Genomic DNA, 14521 nt, shown 5'->3' with positions numbered 1-14521 from the left:
TATTCATCCTGAGGTACGAGTTACTACTACAGACATGTTTTTTTGTTTTCTGGTCTGTAACAACCTTGATTGTAATCAGTGTTCATTTCTTCTATGCTACTTGTTTGTATCCATTTCTCTTTTGTTATAAACTTTATTGCAATTTATCACATATTTTGTATATGTAAAAGCATAAAATGGAGCAGAATAAAACGAAGGCCAGCAGTTATAAAACGTCTTTAATGGAATCCAAACGTAAGAACTTTTACAGTTACACAGAATGCTTCTTCAGATGATACTATTAATTAAAAACCTTCCCAACATTCAAATGCACTACCTTCCCGATTGCTTGTTGCACATTTAAAGAAACACCATCATTTTTGCTGCAAAAACAGTTAGTAATAAATGCATTTACTAAGATTAGATACATTCAAGGCTGTATAATAAAATATGTAGCTAAAACCACATTACCTATTTAGTACATGTATCCATACAATATGCAAATTACATGTAAACCTATTAAAAAATGTTTTTTTTTATTTGTAAAAAACATGTTACCCTGCTACCCCAACAGTATATACACATTGTTTAAAATCCTATTAAAATTATGTTATCTATGTAGAGGTCTAGCTTTCAGCGTGGGTTTGATGGGGACTTTGTCATTCAAACCACTGCCACTATCAGCTCTTAATTTAATAATCCAGCAGGTTTCATTTGTTTCCATCTTGTTTTTAAGATCTCCACGTCTCCCATCCAGTCTAGTTTTTTCCATAACTAGGAAGTGAAATTTGTGTGTGTCCCCTTTGTGAATAACATGTTTAGCTAAGGCATTAGTGGTGGTTCTAGTATTGATAGGATAAAAGAACACAGTGTGTGTGTATATTATATATATATATATATATATATATATATATATATATATATATATACTATCACATATAGTCTCCGATCAGTTTGCCTCATATGTCACTGTAATGGTGACAATACTGCTTTCCCCTGTGTGTGGGATGCCAGTGGCATGGAGCCCAGACTAAACTATTCCAGGCTTCGATCTTAAACAGAGGCCCTTAGCAGCACTCATGCATTAACCTTTGGCTGTAATCCTTATGTAGTAGGTAAAATTTTATTTTTGTTTTTAATTAATTAATTTTTTTTTTTAACTCCACCACTTACCACGTCTGTGCTCTACAATGGGCAGTACCCTCATTCTCCAACCATAATGTCTCACCTTGAAGAATCACAGGCAAAACTGAAAATTAGCACCCAAAGCAGATCTTGTGTATACCATGTGGTGCACACAGATGTGCAGCTCATTTGCATGACATATGTCAGGCTAGGAAATTATAGCTACTGTTATCACTACTGATCACAATGTTACTGTTATTACTTACTACTAATCACAATGGCACTTTAAGGTATGAAGCACTGCAGGACTCTATCCCTGTGTATCAGCAGGCTCTACTGTGACTCCATTTAAGTAAGATTGCATGTGTACTTACAGATTCCCTCCTCTCACAGAGGCACAGCCTGGGCTGCACATGAACAGTGTGGGGCTGCACATCAGCAGTGTTTTTCCCAGTGGTCCAGGCATGTGCAGAGCACGAAGTAAACTTCAGCGCAATGGACAGCGGATACTCTCATCTCACAACCAGAACAAAATCAGAAACAATAAGTTGAGCTGTAATTAGCATAATCATCATGCTCAGTCAGGTGAATCTGCACAATACAAGTGCAACAGCAGACAAAATCTCATTGTGTTGGGGAAGAAACTGTATAGCAGCCAAGCTCAGAGCCTAAAAAACAAACTAAACTGTTCAAGGAATCTACAGCTTTGCAGTAAGTGCTACTTTTTACAAGTCTGTCTTTTCAAGTATAGTTGCTTTCAACTGCTACTGAACTTGTTGACATGACATGATACAAGCTTGTCTGTAAGTGTATGCAAGTGTATTAGGGGGATTGCAATGATAAAATACTTGTTGGGCTGAAGGATTGTTAGGAACAATGTGAGACATGCTCATCAGCTCATACTCAAACCACAGTTCAAAAAACTGACTTCTCTTACCACTTTCAGTAAATAAATATACAACCTAACAGACAAAAGTTGTTTATTTCACTTATATCAGTATTTTTAACACTCAGGAAAAAAGTTATAGCACTTGTCAGCTGCAATGGCATAGGCAATGTTTTGTGGTGGACATATTCTTAGTAAACTTGCGTGACTGACATCAATTTAAAAGAATGTGATTACAAATATAGACAACTCTCAGGCACTGATGGTGTAAGGGTTTGGCAAAGCCACTCAGGAACAAGGCTGGTAGTCCATTTTCCACATCTGCAGAGCAATGCCTAAAAGAGAAGCAGAAGCACTCTGAGGATTCTGCAGATATATACATCTGTAAGCCAAAGTTCTTTGATACAAAGAAAGGAGCACAACTCCAGGTCCTCCGACTTCACAGCCAACTGCTCTCCAGACTTGAACGGAGCTGACCCAGCCTACCGGGACTGTGCCTGGGATGATGTGGTGGCAGATGTCAATGAGGTTGAAACCAGTCCACTACTACATCCACAAATGGTAGCCATCATAGCCAAAGACAAAGAACCAGCTCATGCAGCATTAGTACTTCAATGGATACATCTATTGTGGAGGTATCTATAGCCAAGATAGAATGCTTCCATACTCATGCCAGTCAGTGGTATATTTTGTAGCAGACACTGGTCATGCAGTACAGCCAGCTCTTGTGGGCAGGGGTGTGCACGGGATACAGAGACCTCTGTCATGCATGCCCTGGACCTGTCCAGTGCATCAAGCCATAGTGCTGCAACTATTCCTGAGGCTATGTACCAGATGATTCAGAATTACATTTCTACAACTGTCAGCACCGCAGACACACACACGCACACACCCACCCTTATCCTTCACAAACAGATTTACATTAAAACCCTCCCCACAACACTGACAAGACATAGCAGCAGGTTTTACTTTCATAATCCTCGAGACTTCTCTCACAGACATCCACTCCTGTGCTCCAGTCCCCACATGGGCAAATTTTGACAAATGTTCACAACAGCACTATGTACATTGTTACTTGGGTTACCTATGTCTGATGCAGTGTGTGTAAGGGAAGTGTGCCTTCAGTAGCCCAAACACTTGATCAATAATGTTCCTAGTTTGTGAGTGAGCATGGCTGTTCCCCTGGTCTGTGATTCTGGGGATTTCTTACAGGTGCCACAAGCCAGAGTTCTAAAGCATATTCACCATTACCAACAAGATACCCCTGTGGGAAATCGCCCTTCACAAAACTCTGGTACAGGTCACGTGTGCCATATGTGGGTGTTGTGATAACTACCTTTGTGGCCTGCACATGGGGAGTACCATCTACAATGTATTACAGACCACTTGACAGTTGATTGAGTGATACGCTTACAGATCACATACCTCCCTCCCAGTTCAGCAGGTAGGGCCTTTATTTCAATGTGGGTACAGTCTATGACACCCAATAACTCAGGGGAATGGGGTTACATAATAAAAATCCTGCATGTTCTCTCTCCTTTGGGGTACATAGGAAAGTACCATAAATGTAGATGTTCAAGTGTATTCACTGTTGCAGTCATCACATTTGGGTTATCCCTGCCAGGTTAGCCCTTGGGCTGGCCCGAATACCAGAGGCTTAGTATTTCTGCGTTGGTTGCTGTCGCTTCAGGACTGATGTCAGGTAGTCAGTAGTATAAAGTAAGGCAGCCAATGCCATTACATCAGCTTTTCTTGCCCTAACCTGTCAGAAGCCCCCAAGTAAGAGCCAGGTTCTGGTGGAAGAACCCCACCAGTAGAAAGTAAATACTAATTTGTCCCTTGTAAGGAAAGAGAAGAAAGGGGGATGGAGAGAGGGAAACCAGGATTGCAACAATGAATACACTTAAACATCTACATTTATGGTAAGTGTACACAACTGTACATTTGGGTTGATTCCCAAAGCTGAAGAAATGGGTGGAGGCAGTCAAAGAAACTAGGGGCTGGCTAGGATGCCCTGCAAGACTGCAGAGGCAAACCCTGCCCTGGATTTGGAGAAGAGAGGCAGGTGGTAATGTTTGGTAAATGTGTGAACAGATGTCCAGGTGGCAGCCTCCAGGATGTCCTTGGTGGGGACTCCTCTGAGGAAAGCTGCAGAGGTGGAGGCGGCTCTGGTGGAGTGAGTCCTGACCCCCATAGGGGGAGGCTTTTTCCATGTTGTTTGTAGCAGAAATGGATGCAGTGTGCTATCCATTTGAAAATGGTTTGTTTGGAGATGGTTTTGGCTTCTGCCCCTATAGCAAAGCTAACCAGCAATTGATCAGACTTTCTGAAGGGTTTAGTCCTGTCTAGATAGAATCTGAGCTGTCTGTGCACATCTAGAGAGTGCAGAATCCTTTCCCCTTGTTCTGGGGATTAGAAAAAAAGGTGGGCAAATTAATGGATTGGTTGACAGCCACACTGGACGCCAACTTGGGCATGAAGGATGGGTTAGTTCTGAGGGATACCCTGTCAGCATGGAAGATAACGAAGGGTTCCACAGCCATGAGCACTTGCACCTCGGAGACTCTTTAGCTCTGCAGAAGAAGCTGGTTCGAAAGGGGGCAGGGTGAGCTTTTCCAATACAAAGTTAAGGTCACAAACTGAGGGGAAATGAGCACAAACAGCAGAGGCATGAATTTTTATAGAGGAGAAGGAGAGGCCACTGTGTAGTAGGTCAGCTAAGTAATCCAGGGTTAGAGGGAGGGCAGTGCCGTACTGGCTTCCTTAGCCTGGATCCAGGTGCAGAACCTTTTCCATTTGTCAGCATAAGACTTTTTAGTGCTAGGGCGTCTGGCCTCATGGATACCATCTAGAACCGGTTTACTGAGGTTGGCAGATTGATGCGGGGTTAGGGAATAAGCCAAGCTGCCAACTTGAGTGTCTTCAATTGGGGATGCATAAATTCCTTTCTCTCTGGGTCAGGAGGTTTGGAATCTGTGGAGGATGTCATGGTGGCAGTGGGGACAGGCTGCGCAGCAAGGGGTACCAGTACTTGCGAGGCCAGTCTGGAGCTATAAGAATTGTCCTTGGTTCTTCCTACTTTATTTTGAGCAGTACCCTGGGGATGAGAGGTAGTGGAGGAAAGGCATAGACCGATAGATTGACCCGGGGAAAGACAGGGCATACACTTTCCAAGCCATGCAGAATTTGCTGAGCTGATGGTTGGTGTGCGAGGCAAAGAGGTCGACCTTCGGGGTGCCCCATTTCTGACTTATTAGGGTGAAGGTTCTTCTGTTGAGCTGCCACCTGTGTGGGTCCAGAAGATTTCTGCTTAACTGGTCTTCCAAAGAGATGAGAGAGCCTGGTAGGAATTGTGCTAACGGGTGCAGTTGCATGGCAGAGGCTGTGTACCAAAGGGTCATGGCCAGTCTGCATCAAGGGTAGGAGCGAGTCCCTCCCTGCTTGTTTATATACCACATCACAGTGGTGTTGTCTGTTTTGATCAGGAGAGCCCCTGGGGAGAGAAGGGGTTTGAAAGCTATCAAGGCGTGCTGGACAACCATCATCTCTTTTTGGTTGATGTGCAGAGTGATTTGCTGTGGGCTACATTGGCCCTGTATGCACCTGCTGTCCAGGTGTGCACCCAAAGCATAATCTGATGAGTCTGCGGTGAGGGTCTGGGCAGTGGGGGGTGGTGAAAAAGGCAGTCCCTTGTTGTGACAGCATGCTGTTGCCCACCAAAGAAAATCTTTTCTGAGGCAAGGAAATATACGTATAAGAGTTTCCAGGTCTTCAGAGTGTTGACACCAAAGGCTTTTTGGGTATCACTGAAGTTTCCTCATATGCAGTCTGGCATATGGAATGAGTAGTATGCAAGATGCCATGAACCCCAGAGTTTGCAGGATCTTCCTTGCCGATAAATGGGGCCTGGTGGCTAGTTGAGAAAAGTAGGCTGTCAGGAAAATTTGTTTTTCTGGTGTAAGGAATGCCATCTGAGATGCTGTGTCCAGGCTTGCAGTAGATAAGCCAAAGGGAAGTGCAAAAAACTGAAAGTGTTGAGAACCTGCCCTGAAATGGAGGTATTTCCTGCATGATTCCCTGATAGGAATGGAATGTGGAGTTAGGCCTCTTTTAGATCTAGGGTGGCTAGCCAAGCGTCCTTGGAGAGCATGGGTAGCAGCTGCTGGAGGGTGAGCATTTTGAATTTTGGGGTCACCAGGAAGGTGTTTAGAATGGATAGATTGAGGATGGGGTGCCAGGTGCCCTCTTTTCTGGTCACCAAAAAAAGTCTGGAGTAGAAACCTTGGCCCATCTGTTCTGCAGGAATGTGCTCTACTGTCCTCATAGAAAGCAGGGAGAGGATTTGCTTTTCAGCCTCTGCTCACTGGTTTGGAGGTAGATCTGGGAACCCTTTTGGGGTTGGAAGGGTGTGGAAGGAAAATTTGTATCCCTGAGACACTGTTCAGAACCCAGTGGTCGTTAGTAATGGTGGTCCAGGTGCTTGCGTGAAAGGAGAGTTTTCCTCCTAAGGGTAAAGTGAAGGTGGGCAGAGGGAGGGGGGGTTTGGGAGGTGCGTCATTGTGAGTTCTTACCATAAGGGGGTGGCTTAGAACTCCCTGGTTTTGAAGTGGAGGTAGTCCACTGCTTAGATCTCTGCATTCTCTGTGGCTGCTGTCTGGGGGGGGGGGGTTGGTTCCCCAGGGCCTAGGCTGGACTGGCTTAGTGGGAGCAGGAAAGGACCAGCGTTTGGTGGGACAATGCCTGCTGAACCTGGGTGGCTGGACCTGCAAGAAATCCTTAACTGTTTGCATAGATTTTGCTTTTTCTTCCATATTTTTTAAGACCTCTTCTGCCTTAGTGCCAAATAAGTTGTCTGTGCAAGGGGGCATCCAACAATTTAGATCTAACATGGTCTGGCAGGGGCTGTTCCTTAAGCCATGCATGCCTTCTAATGACAGATCCAATGACTGCTGCCCTGCAAGAAGCTTCTAGGGCGCCAAAACCACAGTGCAAGGTGTGTTTAGTTATTTGACTTGCAGAATGCATTACCTCTTGAAATTATTTAGATTCTGCCCAAGCAGGAAAGGAAGACATTTTTTGTTTGAGAAGTTCCAGGGTATGTTACTGAAATTTTAGCATAAGGAACTGACGATTTAGTGCCCTGATAGCAAGAGTAGCTGAGGTGTATACTTTTTTACCCAATCTGTCTAGTGCTCGGGAATCCCTATTTGAGGGAGTGGGATTCTTAGCAGTGGTTGCTTTAATCCCTTTAGGCCCTTGAGAAATTACCTCAGGGTCAGCAGTAGGATTTTTAAAAAGAAATTTGTGCGAGTCAGGGACTCTATAGTACCTGTCTGGTTTTCTGGGTGCAGGAGGGAGGTTGTCAGGAGTCAAGGTGGATTCCAGGAAAACATCCTCCACAACATCCAGGAATTCCCGGAGTCTCTTTTTAGACTGAGGGTAGTCTTGACTCTCTCATTGAAAAATGTTCCTTAAGGTATGCAGTGTTTCCCCAAAGGAAAAGTCCTCTGGGGGAGAGGCTGAAGAGATGGAACCCTCTATCAGAATTCTCATAAGTAGAGAGAGGTTGCACGTCTTCATATTCAAATGCATCAGAGTCATCTGACCCTTGTTTAGACAAAACTACAGGGGACAGATCTCTTTTCCTTTTGGAGGGGGTAGCTTGGCTTCCCCTGATCAGCATGATAAGGTCTTCTGCCATTTTAAGCATTTGAGACCGAGGCAAGGAAGCAGGTGCCTGAGATTGGGTCGGTTTCTTGGGTGTGTTTTGTACCCTGGCCCTAAGAAACTTGGTCATTTTCAAAGAATGGTAGTCGCGAAAGAAGACTGTTTGTGTCGAGAATCAGTAGTGTGAAGGACTTCCTCGGAAGCCGGTGCCTGCTCAGCGGCCCCGGACCCATCCAAGGTAGAGACCATCACAGGATCCTTAGTCGAAGAAGAGTTTTGCAGCATACTGGACTCTGAAAGGGTCTCTGTAGTGGCCTGCGAATCCAAAAAAGTGGACATCAGGGGCTGCGAAAGCTCCTGAGGACCGGAGAACTGACGAACAGCTTAATGGAAGCGTCTTTGGTATGTTTGGACATGTGCGGTCTGTCTCTGTCTTTACATTTTTTCAGAAGATCTGCTGTCAGATGGCTTACCGAAGCCATATCGCAATTCAAGGACTGTAAGTGAAAATATCTGGCTACAATAAGGGCCCAACAACAGATAGATCTGGTGTTGAACAAAGCACAGAAGCAACAACGGGGGAAGTCCTGGTCTGGGCCTAAACAAGTGACACAGTAAGAATGAAAGTCTCAGTGTGGTATTTGCTTTCCACAGGCGAGACAATTATTAACTTTTTCTGACATCGGTTAGTGCAAGAAAAAAGGATCCTCATGGGGTACTTGGCTTTAGAAGACTTCAACTTCAATTCGGTAGATGAAACTCTGGTAGTAGCCGACCGGCACTCATGCGAACTGCTTCTGCTTCGGGCTCCACGGCAAGAAAGACTGATTTAATGTCGTTGGCTACCTTACTTTATACTACTGACGACCTAACGTCAGTCCTGAAGCGACAGCAACTGATGCAGAAATACTAAGCCTCTGGTATTCGGGCCGGCCAAGGGCTACCCTGGCAGGGATAACTAAAATGTGATGACTGCAACAGTGAAACACGAAGAACATCCACAAATATTCCCTCCTATGCTGAAGCATGGTAATAAGAAAAGTACAGTTGTGTACCTACCATAAATGTAGATGTTCCAGTGTATTCATTGTTGCAGTCATTACTCTTAGGTTATTCCTGCTGGCAGGCCACCTGCAGTCGGCCAGAATTCCAAAGTCTAGGTCCGGCGTCGGTTGCTGTCGCCTCTTCCCTGGCGTCAGTGCGCCAGGGGTATAAAAGATGCAGCGGATGCCATTTTCTTCAGTTCGTCTTGCCCCAGATGTCAGGTGCCCCCAAAATGGTAGGCTAAAAGAAATTATGCCAATAATTATGCATGCAGTAAAATAAACATTTCCTTCATCTACAAGCAAATACACCATATAGGTTGTATAAGACAGAGAAGTTTAGGTAAGTCCCAGCAAAGAAAAGGGGGATGGTGGGTGGGTAACCTGGACTTCAACAATGAATACACTCTAACATCTACATTTATGGTAGGTACACAACTGTACTATGTTCATCGTGTTTCACTGTTGCAGTCATTACTCTTGGGTTGAATCCCAAAGCTAAGGTTGGGTGGCTGGGCCTAAAATAGGATTAGGAGAGGCTATAAGGCCTTGCAGAACTGCAGTGGCGAAGCCTGCTCTGGATTTAGAATAGAGAGGTAAATGGTAGTGTTTTGTAAAAGTGTGCACTGAACTCAGAGTTGCAGCCTCTAAAATGTCTTTGGTTGGTACTCCTCTGAGAAAGGCCGCTGAAGTGGCTGCTGCCCTGGTAGAATGAGGCCTAATGCCCTTGGGCATTGATTTTCCGTGTTGTGAGTAGCAGAAACGAATGCAGTGGCCTATCCATTTTTAAATAGTCTGTTTTGAGATAGGCTTTCCTTGAGATCCTGCAGCATATGCCACTAAAAATTGCTCAGTTTTTCTGAAAGCTTTAGTTCTGTCCAAGTAGAAGCGTAGTTGTCTGTGTATGTCCAAGGAATGCAGAAGTCTCTCACCCTTATTCTGTGGGTTTGGATAAAAGGTAGGCAAATGAATGGTTTGGTTAAGGGCCACACTGGACACTACTTTAGGCATAAATGTTGGGTTCGTCCTTAGAGAAACCCTGTCTGGATGGAAAATGATGAAAGGTTCCACAGCTACGAGTGCCTGTAACTCTGAAACTCGTCTTGCAGAGGTTATTGCTAGGAGCAGAGCTGTTTTCCAAGATAAAAACTTTATATCAGCTGTATTGGCTGGCTCAAAAGGTGGCAGTGTGAGTTTTTCCAAGACATAATTGAGGTCCCATGCAGGTATTGGGGCTCTCCTTGGAGGTCTTATGTTTTTGGCCCCTCTGAGGTACTGCCTTAGCAATGGATGGGAAAAAATAGGAGGTTCCGTATTGTAATGAGCTGAAATGGCAGAGGCATGAATTTTAATTGATGAAAAGGATAGGCATTTGTCCAGCATCTCAGTTAGGTATTGTAAAATCTGAGGAATATTTGGTACAGATGTGTCAATTCCTTGTGCCTGGTTCCAAGCACAGAATCTTTTCCTTTTTTCTGCATAAGATTTTCTGGTACTGGGCCTCCAGGCCTCCAAAATAACATCCATCACTGCTTTAGAGTGAGGTGTGCTTTGAATGGTTACATTATCTGCCATGCTGCCAGATTTAGGGTCCTGAGTTGGCTGTGCAGAATCTGATTGTTTCACTGGGTCAGTAAGTGAGGAATTAGAGGCAATGTCCAGGATGGGCCTTGATACAAGTTTTTTAGGATTGGGTACCAGTGCTGGCGTGGCCAGTCTGGGGCAATCAGAATCATTCTTGGCTTCTCTTGTCTAACCTTTAGGAGTACCTTGGGGAGGAGAGGCAGAGGAGGAAAGGCATATACTGTTAGACTTTTCCAGCTGAATGACACAGCATCCACTTTCCATGCTTGCTTGTGATAAGTCCTTGTGCAAAATTTCTGTAGTTGGCAGTTGTGAAGGGAGACAAATAGATCTATGTCTGGGCATCCCCATTCCTTTGTTATCATGCTGAAGACTTGTGGATCCAGTTTCCACTCGTGGGTATCCGTAAGGTTTCTGCTTAGTTCGTCTGCCAGAGTATTGTTCTTTCCTGGCAAGAATTGTGTTTGCAGGTGTACTTGATAGGTCAATGCTGTGTCCCACAAAGTCATGGCTTGTCTGCAGAGGGGGTAGGAATGTGTGCCTCCCTGCTTTTTTATGTACCACATGACTGTAGTATTGTCCGTCCTTATCAGTAGTTGTCTTGGATGGAGTAGATCCTTGAAAGCTGTCAGGGCATTCTGAAAGTACAGTTTTGTACCTACCATAAATGTAGATGTTCGAGTGCTAATACAGCTGCAGTCATAACAGATGGGTTCTCCTGCCGTCAGGCGGGTCCTCGGTCGGCCGAATTCCAAAGTCTAGGTCCGGCGGCGGTTGTCGCTCTCTTTCCTGACGTCAGTGCGACAGGGGTATATAAGACACAGCCGACGCCATTTTCTTCAGTCTTTCTTGCCCCAGATGTCAGGTGCCCCCAGAAGGAAGGCAAAATATATATATATAAATTATATATAATCATGCAATGCAATATAATCAAAAATCAGTAGTTGCAAGCAAATACACCATAGAAGGATAACCCAATCAGGTTGTAAGATGAGGAGTTAGCCACTAGGTCTGTACCCAGAGGTGGAGGAGGGAGGGAAACCTGGACTGCAGCTGTATTAGCACTCGAACATCTACATTTATGGTAGGTACAAAACTGTACTATGTTCATCGTGCATACAGCTGCAGTCATAACAGATGGGTAGAATCCCAAAGCTACGCACAGGGTGGTAGGCACTAGGTGGAACTGGGAGGAGCCAGAATGCCCTGCAACACAGCAGTGGCAAAGCCTGCTCTAGTTTTGGAGTATAAAGGTAGGTGGTAGTGTTTAGTGAAGGTATGCACAGAACTCCAAGTGGCTGCCTCCAAAATATCTTTGGTAGGGACTCCTCTGAGGAAGGCTGCAGAGGTAGCTGTGGCCCTTGTGGAGTGGGATCTGATGCCTGTAGGTACAGATTTGCCATGAAAGGAGTAACAAAACCGTATGCAGTGGCCTATCCATTTTGAAATTGTCTGTTTGGAAATTGGCTTCCCTTGAGCTCCTACAGCATAGGACACAAAGAGTTGTTCTGATTTCCTGAAAGGCTTTGTTCTGTCCAAATAGTAACGTAGCTATCTATGGATGTCTAAGGAATGTAGCAGCCTTTCCCCTTTGTTTTGAGGATTGGGGTAAAAGGTAGGTAAGTGTATGGCCTGATTTAAAGCTACCCTGGATACTACCTTAGGCATAAATGACGGGTTGGTTCGTAGGGAAACCCTGTCCTGATGGAAGATGAGAAAGGGCTGCACAGCCATGAGGGCTTGTAGTTCCGAGACCCTACGAGCTGAGGTAATAGCCAGAAGGAAAGCGGTTTTCCAGGACAAATATTGCAAATCTGTTGAGGCTGCTGGTTCAAAGGGAGGCAATGTTAATTTTTCTAGAATGTAATTAAGATCCCAGGTTGGTATTGGTTGTTTCCTTGGGGGTCTTATATTCTTAGCCCCTCTGAGGAACTGCCTTAAGAGTGGGTGAGAGAATAAGGGTGGATCAGTGTTGTATTCTGCAGAAATGGCTGAGGCATGGATTTTGATGGAGGAAAATGAAAGTCCACTGTTCAACAGCTCAGCTAGATACTGTAATATCTGAGGCAAATTCAGTTTTCTAGGATCCTGGCCCTTTTTCTCATTCCAAGCGCAAAACCGCTTCCATTTTGCGGAGTAAGCTTTTCTAGTAGATGGCCTTCTGGCCTCCAAAATGACATCCTGCACCTCCTTAGAGAGTAGGGTCTGTTGTGGTGTTAAGGAATTTTCCATGCAGCCAGATTGAGTGTTTTCAGCTGACTGTGAAGAGTTTTGTAGCTGTGCTGAGTCAGGAGAAGAGGCATTAGAGGTAGGGTCCAGGGAGGAGAATGTGTTAGGCTCCTCAGGAGTGGGTACCAGTGTTGTCTTGGCCAGTCTGGAGCAATCAGTATCATCTTTGGTCTGTCTGCTCTTGCTTTCAAGAGCACCTTGGGCAGTAGAGGCAAAGGTGGGAAGGCGTAAACTGTCCTTGCTGCCCAACTGAAAGAAAGGGTGTCCACTCACCAGGCCTTTGGATGAAATGTCCTTGAGCAGAATTTTGCCAATTGATGATTCTTGTGGGAGGCAAAGAGATCTATGTCTGGCCTTCCCCACGCTTGGATTATCTTTGTAAACACTTGAGGATGCAACTTCCATTCGTGCGGGTCTGTCATATCTCTGCTTAGATCGTCTGCCAGCGTGTTTTCCAAACCTGGCAGGTACCATGCTTGAAGCTCGATTTGCCATTCCAGAGCCATGTTCCAAAGTGACATGGCCAGCCTGCACAGGGGGTATGAATGTGTTCCTCCTTGTTTGTTTATGTACCACATTACTGTGGTGCTGTCTGTTCTTATCAATAATTGCCCTGGATGCAGGAGGTCCTTGAAAGCTGTAATTGCATTTATCACTGCTAGCATTTCCTTTTGATTGATGTGAAGGTGCTTTTCCTTTTGGGACCATTTGCCCTGAATGCACCTGTCTGTCATGTGTGCCCCCCAGGCGTAGTCTGAGGCGTCTGTTGTGATGACTTGATTTGCTTGAGGCTTGCAGAATGGTAGACCTGTGTTTGTTTGGCATGCTTGGGCCCACCATAGAAATTCCTTTTGCAAGCATGGAATTAGTGGTAATATTGTTTCCAAACTGTGGCTGTGTTGAGACCATAGGTTTTTTAGGTACCCCTGATGTTTCCTCATATGCAACTTTGCACATAGGATTAGAAGAATGAAAGATGCCATGAAGCCCAGAGCCTGCAGGATTTTCCTTGCTGTTAGCCTGGTACAAATTGCTAGCATCTTGAAGTACTGAGTTAGTTGCCCCTGTTTTTCTGGCGCAAGATAGGCCATCTGGGTGTTTGTGTCCAGGTTGGCACCCAGGAAAATTATTTTCTGAGATGGTGTTAGCCTGGATTTCTCTTTGTTGACTGTGTATCCCAGAGAATGCAATAACCGTATTACATAAGCCAGATGTTCCCGTATGTGTTTGCTGTCCGCTTGGATCAGGCAATCGTCCAAATAAGGGTAAGTTTGTATCCCTTGAAGTCTGCAGTAGGCAATTACTGATGCCAGGCATTTCGTGAATACTCTGGGCACAGTAGATAAGCCAAAGGGCAATGCAGAGAATTGATAGTGGATTGAACCTGCAAGAAATCTGAGGTATCTTCTGCAGCTTTGTCTGATTGGGACATGCAGGTATGCCTCCTTGAGGTCCAATGCTACCAGCCAAGACTCCTTGCCCAGCATGGGAAGAAGCTGCTGTAAGGTGAGCATCTTGAATTTTGGTACGAGTAGGAATGTGTTTAGGATGGATAAGTCCAAAATGGGTCTCCAGTCGGTTCCCTTCCTTGGTACCAGGAATAGTCTGGAATAAAAACCTTGACCTTGTTCGTGAGTAGGTACCTCTTGAATAGCTTTCATGTCCATGAGCTTTGAAATTTGTATTTGAGCCTCTGCCCTTTGATTGTGTGGCAGGTTCGGCATGCCTCTCATTTTTGGAAGAGCGTGAAAATGAAATCTGTAGCCTCTGTTTATAATGTCCAGGATCCATTTGTCTTTTGTGACACTATGCCAATTTTTTGAAAATAATGCCAGCTTTCCTCCCAAGGGTGCTGCCACCTGAGCCTTGCTTGGCATGCAAAGGGGAAAGTCATTGGGTTTGTTTCCTGTATTGTTGTGCACTGTCTTCGCCACCTCTTGGTGCTGGAGATTGCCACTGTCTGCCTCTAATATGATCCTTGAGATTGTCCTCTGCCCCTTGTGGGCCT

The 14521-nt window shown here is 45.0% G+C and overlaps 1 protein-coding gene across 1 annotated transcript in view; it reads right to left on the bottom strand.

The window, feature by feature from the left end:
* The window catches only part of MRPL49 (mitochondrial ribosomal protein L49), a 188154-nt gene that overhangs the window by 24886 nt on the left and 148747 nt on the right, over positions 1 to 14521 (bottom strand). The window lies entirely within an intron of this gene.

The sequence above is a fragment of the Protopterus annectens genome, chromosome 6.part1 (genome assembly GCF_019279795.1).
Source record: "Protopterus annectens isolate FY-2018-M chromosome 6.part1, PAN1.0, whole genome shotgun sequence".
In the NCBI taxonomy this organism is placed as follows: Eukaryota; Metazoa; Chordata; order Ceratodontiformes; family Protopteridae; genus Protopterus; species Protopterus annectens.
The sequence above is the reverse complement of the archived record's forward strand: the minus strand, read 5'-3'. Positions and strand labels throughout refer to the sequence as shown.